Below are 13,522 nucleotides of genomic sequence, written 5' to 3'. Positions count from 1 at the left end.
TCAGTTGTGACAGGTATTATTGTTATCCTTTATAATATAAATAATTCTTTTCTTAGATTTAACCTGTTGCTAGAAAATGAAAGTTTAGTTTTTTAGGTAACCTAAAATATGCATAAAGAGTATCTTAAAGTGCCCTGACTGCATTGTATTCTGGTATAGCTAGTCAGGATTACAGTAGGATTGTTTTTATTAGCACTAATTAAAATCCTTCACATCGTGTGAACGTAGTTGTGCCAGTAAATAAAAGTTTTCATTCCTTTACCATTCACATGGTATGAAGCTACACTGATAAAAGCATTTGTACATATGTGTAGGGGTGAGTATGTCTGTATGAGGAAGAAAAGGAGTTTACACCATTTTATTATTCCAGTAACAAAAAGTGATAGAAATTTTATGTCAGGGGAAATCTTCGGTAAATAGGTTGAAGGCACGCTGTGCTGTAGAATAGATAGAGGCTAAATAAAAGAGCAGCAACTGAAATCAGTAGAAAGAAATTTTGGTTAAAACTCTGGAACAGATTAAACATCAACTCTCATTTCTTGATTTCTTATTGTGCATTATAATTCTATTTTGTTTTGAGCTAAAGATACTTCAATTCTTTTTTATTGTTTTATTCTGAATTTAACAGCTGTGAAAGCTGTATTTTTGCTCTTCAGTACTGTTAGCTTGCTCATAACACGTAAGGTTCTGTATGCATTGGACTACTTGTGGCTACAGTATTTTATGCTTTTTATATATTGTGCATTAAATACGTGTCAAAGGATTTTCAAAGAAATGTTATCTTGTGACATTTTAAATTACAAGTGTTTTTTGGGGGGGTTTATCAGTGAGTTATGTTGCTGGAACAGAAGGATATCATTATATGTAAAACCAAAAAGTCTGGTTTCTTTGATACTGTGGAATGTATTGATAAGATACTTTTAATTCAAGGTGGGACTTTAGTTCCTTTTTTCCTTTTTTTCGGTGTAAATCTCTGCTGTTTTTTCGTACTATTGTTTTTTCATATTACTTCTCCAGTAGTCTTAATCGGCTCTCCTTCTTGTGCTGAATAGTGCCCTCCACTTCTCTGACTCAGCCCATAGGCAGCAGCACAGCTTAAATGAGTATTAGGTCAGTTCTTAGTGGTAATAGTTGTAGGCATTCTGTATACACACAAAAATAAGCTGTGCAAGTGGCTCTGGCAGATTGTGGGGTAACAGGAGAATAGCAAGCTAGCTGTGGCGGTCACTGGAGAGCAGCTGTTGTTCTTGCACAATATGAGAAGTAGTGTCGGTTCATAAAAACCCACCACACATCAATGGCGTTGGGAAGCTGATGTATGCTGCATGTGAAGCGTCTCATTTGATAAGAGGAAAGAGACATTTGTAGAAGGCCAAGCTGCCTGTCAAGAGCAYAAATCACACTGCTAAATCTTCAGTTTTCATTTCTACAGTCTCCTCTTAACTAAAATCTAGTCACTTAAACTGTCATGTCATGCAAAATATTTCCCATATTTTCTTTTTTTTTATTTCCAGTGGTTCCACTTGATGGAATCAGGTCAGAATATCAGCTATCCATTCAGCCACTTACTTGCTGCTGTGCGTAGAGTCACTGCATAGTAGCTAGGCACTCCGATCCTTGTTTTATCCTGTAGGTCAGAGTACATCCTTGGTCTTTGTAACTGTGCTTTCGTATATCACAGTGTGAATTTTGGCAAGTGAAAATCCCATTGTGGTTTTTGAATATTATATTTTTTATAGTTCTATTCAGAAATAAATGTACGATGAGATAACTATGGCTATAGAATAATGTAATATAAAGGAGATATAAATGTAGATTTTTGGATGACTGTCACTACATTAAAAATCTTAGCTGCAATTTTGTTCAGCTTTTACAAACAACTGTTTTGGATCAGTGCTTTTGGAAGAAGAGCTATACTTCCATACTAAAGAATGATTTATAATTCGTTAATTTTTTTTGCTAGTATTTCAGTGACAGATCTTTATTCTGCTAGTGTGGCAACAATATCCAATTTCTTATACAATTTTCTGAGATAGAACAGATCTCCTTGTTCTTCCACATCTTCAGAAGCTTCTAGAGAAGGGCTTAATTCTGCCATCATCAGTATTGATACTTATAATAAGGAGATGTATATGCTGTTCTCTGGAGCCTGTACAAAAAATGTCAGTTACACGAACTTCCTGTGAAAGCAAAGCCTTCTGAGGTCATCAGGATGGATAATTTTCAGAATTGCATGTCTGACGTTCCTGTAATTTGGACTTCATTCAGAGCTGCATGGACAGACCTCCCTTGCCAGACAGTTCATTACTTTTAAAATAATCTTGCCCATGATAGCCCATGAAGTAATACAACTGGTCAGCTTAACTACTCTCCTGAAGATATTTAGGCACCTCACGGTCATCTGATTTCAGTTTCTTTGGTCTTCATCTTTGTGTTCCTATGATCTCCTAACCATGTAGCTGTCTGTATCTGTCCCCTGAATGTTGTATCTGTAAGAAAGTTCTTTCAGAACTGATCTTGGCATTAAGTTACTTTCAGAAGAAGGGATTTAAGAAGCAGAAGGGAAGATAGGTTTTCTATGTTACTTTTTACCCCTAAAGTGTTTTGTAGAAGGTAGATCCTAAGTTCACTATGCAGCCACTTGAGGTATGAAATCCRTCAGCTTTTTAATAGTTGGAACGGTTGGCATAAGGAAGGGTCAATGCCCTTAAAATGAAAACAGTGTGCTACTTATAATTCAGTGCTTCTGTGTTTTATTTCTGCCAAGTCAAGTTGAATGACACAGTTGGTATTGATACAAGACAGTATTGGAAAGTTTGTACAAAACAGCATATAGCTTTCAGGGAAATACGATGGTGAAATGCTAGGAAAGCTGTAAGTTTGGTTCAGAAGAGCAGTCAAAACTGACTACTTGCTAGAATATTGCTTTACCAGTTAGAGCATGAGATCTTCAGTAAAAGAGTAGAAATCAAGAATATTAATAAAGGCAAAGTGGGAACTTTCTAGCTCTTTGTTCAGTCTGCTAAGCATTTCCTTTCACACACTTGCAGGCACACCTTGGCCTTGCCAGACTGCAGCCTGTTTCAGCATAAATTGCTCTTTTTTCTAAACTCTCTTGGACTCTGAATTTTCCATTTCTACAAAGCAGAAGAGCATATTCGCCTGTAAAACACTGTAGTTAGTAGATATACTGTCATAATGTAAGCAGGTTATTTTGACTCCCTTATGATCAAGACAAAAAGAATTTTTTTTAACCAATATATATACACATATATTTATATATTTTTTCTTACAGGACTATTTTTTTTTAAGTGTGCATGCCAGGATTTATGACTGAATAAAACAAATATAGAACAGACTACTTACATAATATTTAACATATGTTATAATGTCAGATGTGAGTTAATTTTAGAAAGAGTAATGGGAAGAACCAGACAGAATGGATCATCATTCAGCCCTGAATGTGATTAAGCAAAGAGGAAGGATTCTATCCCACCCCACCCATGTATTTGGTATAAATTTCCTGCAAGTCCTATAGCAGAGGAATATAAAACTTACTTCCAAGTGAATGTAGACAGATGTTGGGTGGTCCTATTTTGCACATGATTACTCAGTGCTCTTACACAGRAACATTGGTTCCCATCCAAGTAAAAGCCTGAAAAATTCTTCATCAGATTGTCCAATCTAAAGCAGTTAGAGGAAAGTCTTTAGCTTCTTCCCTTATAACACCACCCAAGGTATGTAATAATCCTCTGAAAATGCACTGCCTGCCATATTTAAGTCTTACTGCTTAAATATAGGCCTGAAAAATCTGCGTTGCTAGCCAGGATGATGCAAGTGTTAAATAGGAGTGGACTCGGCGGGAGRGGGGGGGAGGAGATGGGGCAAAAATGCTCAGCCTCCACACTACCCACCTCCAAAATTAGGAAATGTTATGTTAGGGAGGTAATAGCTCTCCTTTTTAATGTTGATCGGAATAGGGCCACATAGCAGCAGTGCACATGCTTACGAGCAAGCATGCAGACTTGCATGGCAGACTGCTGTACTCTTCAGTTTTTAAGTAGATCCTTTTGAGTGTCTTGCACTCTTTTTCATTTTTGTTTAAAACAAAGATGTACTGGGTAAAGGTTCAATGGGGATTCTGAGGAGAGCTTAATGCTTTCAACTGAATTAAACCTGTTATAAAAGTCAATAACTGCAGGGCTGTATTACCTCTGTGTAATGTTAGGGGTAGCATCTGTGTCAATTTTACCTTTAGTGAACTATCCTTGAGAAATTTCCCCATGTTAATTTGTCCGTCATGATTGTGATTGGCTAGTGAATTTTAAAAATTATTGAACTTGTTGAGTAACTAGCTAAACTAAGGAAGAGCTGGATAGATGTTTTAATTTCTTTTAGGAGGCAGTATTACTTACTTCAGACAAAGCTGATGACATTTCAGTGTTCTTTTGATAAGTGTATTATCCAAGACCAAAGACCATGGGAACAAAAAGAAAATGACATTTTGGATTATGCAAGTAAGCATTTTTGTTTTTATTTCTGTGCAAGATGAGTAGTATTGCAGGATGATACAGACCAGAATGTGTTGTTAATGCATTTTTGCCAGGAAGTTCTCAGAATACAAGGGGTCTCTGGAAACGACTGTCAGACAAGGTCAAGGGTAACAAAGTGGTTCTGGACACTGTTCCTCAAGCTAGCAGCCTAGTKGGGTTTTTTTTGCATATGCTGTCTGGAAACATTAAAAATATTGTTTTCATTATCTCATTGGAAATGTCCTGAAACAAACAAAAAGCTTTCAGTTTTTTTAAAAGTACTGTCTCTGCCTCTTAGTACTAGTGACACTTCCTGCTGTGTTTTTTTTTTTTTTTTTYCCCTATTTAAAAAAAAGCAGGGGAAAAACCCCACCTCTCATTATTACTTTTGAAAACCCTATGGAAAGATGAGAAATGGAGGGCGTACTTATGCTGCACAGAGTACAGCTGGTAAAAAGAATTTAAACAAAACAGCTGTCATACACAAAATACATGAACTATGTTTTCCCATTAAAACTTTATATTTTAAAATGTTGCCTAGGACAATGGATAAAACAATTTTTGTATTAGCTATTTACAAACTAAGTTGATCATATACCTTTAAGTCATTTATAGACTAGACCACTTTTATTATAACAAATCTTTTGCCCATAGATTAGTTGAAATATTCTGAAAGATAGAAAGTCTTAAGAAAAGTGGACACAATTGAAACTTCCATATCCTTATTTAACAAATAGGTACTTGTACGTACGCAACACAAAATATAGCATATGTTACTTCCTAAAAATGTTGCTATGAAGTAGGCTTTTCTTTTTTGTTCTTTTCTTAACATGATTTCTTCAACTGAATCCTGACAGTCTTGCGCACTGTTCCATGATGAGAGAGACTGGATTTTTTTGTGTAAAAACAGAAGTCATTATCTTTCTCAGATAGGAAGAAGCTATGTACCACAAAGCTAGTAGTTGCTTTCTGGTGATAGAATAAGTTCATAGCAGAAAGTTTGTGGGGTTCACTGCTGTCTGTTAAATTTAAAATGGATTCCTRACTCTGTGTTTTGGACCTTTTTATTGTTAGACTCCTAGTAAATGAGTATGATGGTTCATATTTTAAAATAAAATTTGTGCATACATTTAATCTGAAAACCAAATCCACTTCTCCCTCTGAAATACTTAATAGTTGTCCCCCTCTGTAAATCGGGGTTTTATTTTCCAAAAGAGTGTCAGTAAGTAGTGTTCTCCTGGTATAGTTTCATTATCCTTCTTTGAAGTTGTTGCCAGTTTCTTTTAATTAAAAAAAGAAAAAGACAACAAAAACTCTGTCGAAACATTGCATCCTTCAAAATGACTGCCAGGCTTTCCAAGTGCAACTGCAGACAGTATTCTTGGAATTGATGTTTCCTGACAGTTAAGTAATGTTCATTATTGATCCTCTGAGGAAAAGAAAACCAGAAAAGAAATGGAATCTCAGACTTAGGTTAAACTCATTGTGTAGTTCAGCTGCAAGTACACATGAATCATTCTTGTATAGTTATTCAATACAAAAACTATGGAGAAAACTAAGCTTTACGTTTTTGTCTGTGGTCCCATGACTTTCTCTGCAGCAGACATATATTCACTGCAGTCTGTGCAAAGGAAAGAAACAGGAACGTAGCCAGTATCACCAGAGCCTGCTGAAGGTGAAATTACATCTACTATATCCCACTAATTTGATCAGAACCTCATATTCAACAGTGAGACACTAATGTTAGGAAGCAGAAGCTAACTCTTGAAGTTGGTGTTGACTTGTTCTCTTCCTCCCCAAGTTCATTTTGTCACTTCTTCACTGCATCTCACCTTCTGACTGATGTTTCAGAAGGAGCATATTTAATTTCAACARTTAGTACTAGGACTAGATAAGACAGTGCCTATAGCTGCTCTGCTGTCCTCTGCAGGAGGGCACTCTTAGTGCCCTTTGCATCTTTATCTTCTCATGTTTCTCATGTTCTGGTGGACATACTCAGAGAATTCCAAGTGTTCTTCATGGAGCCAGTGCTGTTCCTTATCCCCACCATCCTTTTTTTTTTTTTTTTTTCTGTACTCCTGTATGCTTTCCAAGGATTTGGCTAAAGCCTTGTGCTTTTAGCTTTTCTTGTGAGAACGTAGGCCAATGCTTTCATGCTCTAAAGCAGGTGGCATGATTTGTCAGGGCTTAGGGCAATGCTATCAAACTTGTGTTTCCTGCGATGTGGTTTACCGTTACAGTCCCATTTCTGCAAGCTGATGGTGTATGAGATACAAGGTTGTGTTGCATGAGTTTCTCAACCAAAGACCCAATAGGAGCTTGAATGTGGATCTGATGCTGCATTTCCTTCCCTCTTCCTGACTGTTATGGAAAGTCAGAATGAATAATTTGTAAGCATTTAAAAAAAAAAAAAAAAGTAAATCTGAGGTGGGGAAAAGAAGAGAACGCATTGGGGTTTTTTTGGGTTCCGTGATTCAGTCATGGCACAGCTCCACAAGCTGTCAACGCAGTGAGGCTGGTGGGAAGCTTTGCCAAAAGCCAGAAGGAATACCCAGAGGTTTAAACTAGCATTGCTACTGAACACTCCATGTCAACAGACCATGATAATATATAAGTCTGTTTTTCAGAGATAAAGACAGTATCGTTACCATTTCTATGGATTTAAMTTTATGTGGGTCCATTGTCTGCAGAAAGATTTAGGAACTGCAGTTTTGAACATTTCTTATATTTGTCTTTTCATGTTCATAAGGACAACATTTCTTTTTTCAAAACACCAGCCAGCAGTTCCTTAAGAAAGCTATTTGAATATGGAACTCGCTCATTCAGAAGTGGTGTGGTTATGGGCACTACCTCAACTAGTTTCCCCTGCTAAAAAATTCAGGAAGTCAAGCAGTTAGAAGTTAACACAGCATATGAATTTTGGTTAGCAGCGTACACCCCGAACTTTTCTTCTTTTAAACTGGCAACAGGAGGAAAAAAAGAAGTAATTTGCATGTAATCATGAATTTTTGTGCTTTCAGTTGTCACTTAAAAGGTTTCAGGCAAGAAATGATAGATCTGACCAAAGGATCAGAATTTTATTTTGTGTCATTGTCTGAGGTTTCAGAATTTTTGTTCTTCACTAGAATAAAATCTAAACACTTTTATCAGAATTGAGTTGAAGGAGAAAAATGGGATGGGATGTCTGAAGAATACTTTCTCACTTGTGATGACCACCTAAAAATTTCTTGTGTGAAATGGATGTGGGCAAAATACTCAAGCTTTTTTAAAACAGCATCTTCAAAATCCTTAAAAAATTTGAAAGTGTTTTGACTTCTAATATGACACAATGAAATACTCTCAAGAAATTCTTCTGCAGTTCAAGCTGTAATTCAGTAGAGCTTTCATTGTAATTAAATTGCAAATAATTTTGGGTTTGTTCCYACAACAATTTTCACATCACATTCTGAGGACGTCATGTGTATTCAGCACATCTACATAGCACTATGCACATATTTCACATGATATGTATTGGATTCCAGGACCCAATCTGGGGCAGAACATCCGCAATAGCGTTGTTGCTGTTTTTATTTTCTGTTTCTTCATATCATGTTTATTCTAAGCAGAGAACTAAAAGTGAAGGATTCCCTGGACTAGGGCATGGTTTGTCAAAAATAGGAATGAGAATGCTGATGATAAAATGAACAGATTTAATTGCTTGTTACGATTCTACTGTTTTTTAACATGAGAGATTGTATAATTCTGTAGCATTTTGACTCATGAACCTTTATCCGGGTGGTTTTTCGTGAACAGCGTGAATCAGGGAGAATACGGGTAAAATGAAAGGTATCTGTCTTAAAGCAAAAGACGCTAAATTTTCATATGTGCAAAATGTCTTTAGGTAGTTGTTGAGTCTTTAAGGTGCTTGTTGTACATAGAGGTTATTTTCTGAACTTCTGCAAAACGAAGCAGACTAGTTTTGGAAAAACTAGGTCGTGGTATGTGTCTTGAGTTATATGTGTTTGTAATCTGGTCTGTTCGGTGGATCTAATGGATCGAAGAAGAGGGAGGTGGAGCTGATGCTGTGTTCTGAGCTAGTGCCATTTCTTGAGACTGAGAATGTTGATGCTGACCTTTAATCAGAGATTATTTTAAAGATATTGAATAACTTGTTGCAGTATAAAATCTCATGGATTTTCATCACTAAGGAAAGCTATTAGGCCTAACCCATTTTTGCTGAATTTCAGGAGTTGCATCCATGCCCGTGTTTCCTGTAATTCTTCTCTTTAGTAAGTAAAACTACTGACTTGGTAGATTTTTTCTAGAAATACTTGTGCTGTCTACTGCTGTCAAACAGGTACTGATGTCTATGAGCTTTTGGCTCACATTTTTGGATAAACTTTTGTTATCCTCCTAGTTGGAAAGTACCATATAATTTTAAAATTCCATCATCTTTTAATTAGTAGCTGATTACATTTGATGAGCTGCAACATTGTTCCCGCCTTGCAGATTATGAGTCAGCACAGTCAGTGAGCTGTTAAATCCTTCCATGCACTGAAACAATAAGCAGTGATTAAAGTGGAGGAAATCTGGTCATTACAAAGGAACTCTGCTGATCATTAGAAAGTAAGAAATTCAAACAGCTTGGTATTATTCAGAGGTGTGCCCTGACTAGATAGACAGTACAGGTAAATAGCCTAGCCCTAGGTAGCAGCAAGCACTTTACAGAAAAGAAATAGCAAAGCTCGCAAGAAGGCTAATGGAAGAGTTTGGTATTTCTGCATTTTGAAAAGTAAGTTGTGGTAAGGGAGTCTTTTTGTCTTCCTTTTTCATCAGTGTCATTCATTTGATGTGAATGTTCTTATATTGTTGTACAAATATTGAAATGAGAATACTTAACTGCATTTGAAGAGTTGAATTTATGTGTTTTCACTCTGGTAGTAAAAACTTAGCCTTGCAATGATTATACAGGATTGAGTTCTTTCTCTCACCATCTAATGAAATGTGTACAACTCTACACCCTTAGTAATGTCATGTGTAGGAAAACAAGTTCTGTTATGAGCAGAGCATTATTATCAACTAATTACAGCTTTGTCTTGCTAAGAAYGTCCTTGTAATTCAAAGGCTTAGGAAATTTGCCTTCAGATTTCCTGTTTCAGTGCGTGATACTACTAGGTGATGATCATTTCTTTAACTTCTTTCTAGGTTGCAAGGGCAGCGACACCTTATTTAAGTGACCGCTGCCATGGATAAGTTTGGGGCAGAGCTCATATACTGCTATACATATACAACTTTTTTTTTTTTTAAGGAAACGTAATGTTTTTGTCCCTTTGTTCCTTTTCCCTGGGAGAGACAAAAGGTAGGCCAGTTGTATTTTCAGATAGGAAAAGAACTGGTAGCTCTCAGTGTCATGAGGTTATGATGTTGCTATGGTTGTAACATTTTTTAAAATTAATTTCTTAGATTTAAAATGACCTAGTCAGTCTTCCAATTAACAAACCAAGTATGAGAGGTGAAGGGAGATAGTTTCACAGTTCAGGTACTTTCGAGTCGTAGTTTCTGGTACAGTAAAAGCAAAGGGATTTGCTCTGCTTTTAAATTGCAATATGCATAGTGGAAACCACAGTCATGGGCCACAGTTTGKTACCAAAAGATGAGCAATATGACCTAAACTCCACTCCTTCCTACTCTATGAAAGCTATATATGCAGCACTGAATGTTCAGCAACATATGGCTGAAGCGGGATTCATATAGCTATGGGACAAATACTGCATTTTGCAAAAATTCCCTCTTTTTATCAAGCAGTAAAACTTATACCTGTGAGCTTGTAGAGTGGCGTTATCCCATACTTTCCTTACAAGCATATTCAGTTCCACTTGGTAGAGGAAACATTGCATATAGTGTACTTCATAGAGCAGTTGCCCTGTAGCCTCTTCCCTCTCTTAGTGACATTTTTCTTGGGAAAAGTGAGTGGCTATTAAGATCTCCAGCTTGTCCTGGAATTGCTAGAGTGGATTCTCTTCCAGTATTCTGACACTGAAAGTAGTTTATTGAAACAACTCATCAGAGGAAATATTAAATTCATACTAAATTCATAATTTCTTTGATTAATTTTAAAATTGATATACTTTAATTTTATCTTCAGGAGAAATTAGTGGAATCCTTTCTGGCTTTGGTGTCTATAGGTACATAGTGACTGTGATTTATTGAAAGTGGTTCCTTCTTTAGATTGCCTGCTGTTACAAAACGAGATGGCAGCACCAACTCAACTATGATGATGCCACTTCAGGAAACACTCTTGCCCTGTTGGCTCATCATAATATATTTAGGCAAATAATAAGAATATGAAGAAGATTTAGGCAAAAAAATGCTCCAGACACCATGGAAACATAGTATATGAAACAGGATTTGGTTTTGTTTGTGTGTGTTTTTCTGGGTCAGCAAAATCTCCATTTTCATAAAAGACGCAAGTTCAAATGTGGTTAGAGATTTCTGTCCTTCCTTAGCATTCATTTTGAGTTAGCAAGGCACTTATTTAGGATCTCAGCCACACAGAAGTTCATGTATAAAGCTCAACTGTATTGAGGAGGATGGGCTTTTCAAGTTAAGCACATACTTAGTAATCCCAGTAGCCTAACAGTGTGCATGAGATTTTTATGTTTTCTTTCTAAGTTCTAACCCCAGAGGTCTGTTTTAGAGGGGTTTAAATGAAAACTTATCATCAGTCAAATGCTGCATATCCTGTTGTGCTTCCAAGAACTTGGACTTGGAACAACTCCCATAAAAAGGTTATTTACCATAAGTATGTTTCACAGAAGCAAAGATGAAACCTGTCTGGTAGATCATTGAGTCCATGCTTTTGCTCGTTCATGCTTGCCTTTGGTTTACTTGCATATTCTTTTTCATAGACTGCAAGTTAAATAAAATGTACTTTTCTTTTCTTTTCTTTTTTTTTAATAAGAACAGTCTAACACATCTAATTTCTGCAATTTCTACCCATGGTTTTCCTCTTAAAGGTAATTTGTTTCCTTTCAAGTAATTACAAATAGTACATTTCCAGTCACATTATGCCAATGTCAAGACTGATAACTAACTAGTTTGATTCCACTCTTATCAACATTTTATGAAAATTAGAAGTGCAAACATCACACTGGGACCTTTAGAGTTGCTTTAAGTTGTTTTGAATAAATAACCGAATCTCTTACAACTGTAATGATTAGAACAGCTAAAAAGATTACAGTGCAACGTGTAATGCATCTGTTAATGCTTTTTAAGAACCATGGAGATCCTGTGATTTTTACTTAGCCTCTGTGTTGGCATTCTTAGAGATGTCAATCCTGTTTTATGTTCTTGCATAAAATAAGCTCTGCTGTTTTTTTTTTTTTTTTTTTTTTTCCTTAGCCAGTATTGGAGACAGTGCTGTTATCGGGGGCGGGGGGCAACATTTTAGTTCAGTTTAGCAAATATTACCTGTTCACAGCTATCACTTAGAAAATCGGGTTTCTATTGCTTTATTATTTATTTATTCCTCCCCCTGCCAGTTGGATGCTTTATGGTAAAGTGAGCGTATTTTGTAGATTATCTCTCCATACATATATTCAAAGTGGGGATTAGTGGTATTCCTTTAAAAAACTTGAAGAAGGTTAAGTTGGGCTCATCTTTATGCTGAGTGCAGATTCATAGATCTGTCTGCTCAAAGGTCGTGAATGAAGTGGCCAGCATTTCAAATTTACTCCCTCTTAAATGGATAGGAGAGAGAAAAACAGTGGAGAAAGCAATGCTGAAAGTCCTATGTATTTTTAGTCACAATGGGACTTTACAGCACTGTTTTTTTCTACAGCTTGTAGAGCTCACTCTGCTAGTTTAAAATTTCTGTTTCACAGTATTCATCTACCCTTTCATCAGGTATTAGGCCAACAAATTCTCCAGAAAAAGCTCAAGATAAAATAGCCTGATTTTCAGGAAATCACAGAACTGCTATCCCATTTTTTTGTTCTAAACATAATACTTTTTTTTTTTCACATGCATCTTTTCTAAGTATCTCAAAGTGCTTTATGAATTCTGAAGAAATAGATATAAGCATCACTTTTAGCAACATGAGGAGTTTTTCATGGGAGTTAGAAATCTAGAACTCATACCAGAAACTGAAAAATTTTAGATAGCAGCGGGCTTCAATGCAACTCTCCAAGTCAATGAGATTACACTGTGTTAGAAATAAAAGAAGATAAAGTGATTATCAGCTTTCTGGTTTAAAACAGCACAAGATTTTCTTCTGCCAATGTTATAAACCTTTATTTAATTCCTAAATAGTTGTCAATTTTTATATTTCTGTGGTGACCTTCCATTTTTATATCAGTATACAAACAGATGTGAAGGATGCTCAACATAGAAAGAAGATAATTAGAATTGTCTGATGAAGAGGGAAGCTGAAAGATGCAAAGATGCACAAATGTATTGTCTTTCTCCATACATTATCAACTAGAATGCTTAAGCAGGAAAATGCAGTATGCACTTATTTTCCAGTTCTTTGATAAGCAATATAGTGAGACCAATTCTTTGGCTCTTAAGCTACATTCTTCGTTAGTGGTTAGTAATGGGTCACACATGGCTGATTTAACAGAATAAAAGCTAAGATTAGATTACTCTTTTTAATAAAGCAAGCATAATTTAGATGAGAGTGGTAGGTATATTAATCAAAATTAAACATGTGGTGCCAGGCATCCTCTTATCTTAAATATACTTCATTGAAAATACAGCAAGTTAAACACAAAGCATCTAAGCATATGGAAGTATATTGTTGCTACTGTATTTTTATATGTACATCTGATGAGAGCAACAGCAGTACTGTATGTGAAGCTGTCTGACAGCTATGACATATATTAGCGGTAAACAATCATTTGTTTCAGTAAAACTGAGTGGAAGAGATGGGAGAAAGTGACGGGAAAGATAGTTATGAGCCACTGGAACAAGTTCTTGCACCAACAGTACAATTCACGGAACTGCAGTGTTGA

This window comes from Nothoprocta perdicaria, unplaced genomic scaffold, assembly GCF_003342845.1.
Source record: "Nothoprocta perdicaria isolate Ctin4 unplaced genomic scaffold, notPer1 scaffold_28, whole genome shotgun sequence".
NCBI lineage: Eukaryota > Metazoa > Chordata > Aves > Tinamiformes > Tinamidae > Nothoprocta > Nothoprocta perdicaria.
The sequence above is the reverse complement of the archived record's forward strand: the minus strand, read 5'-3'. Positions refer to the sequence as shown.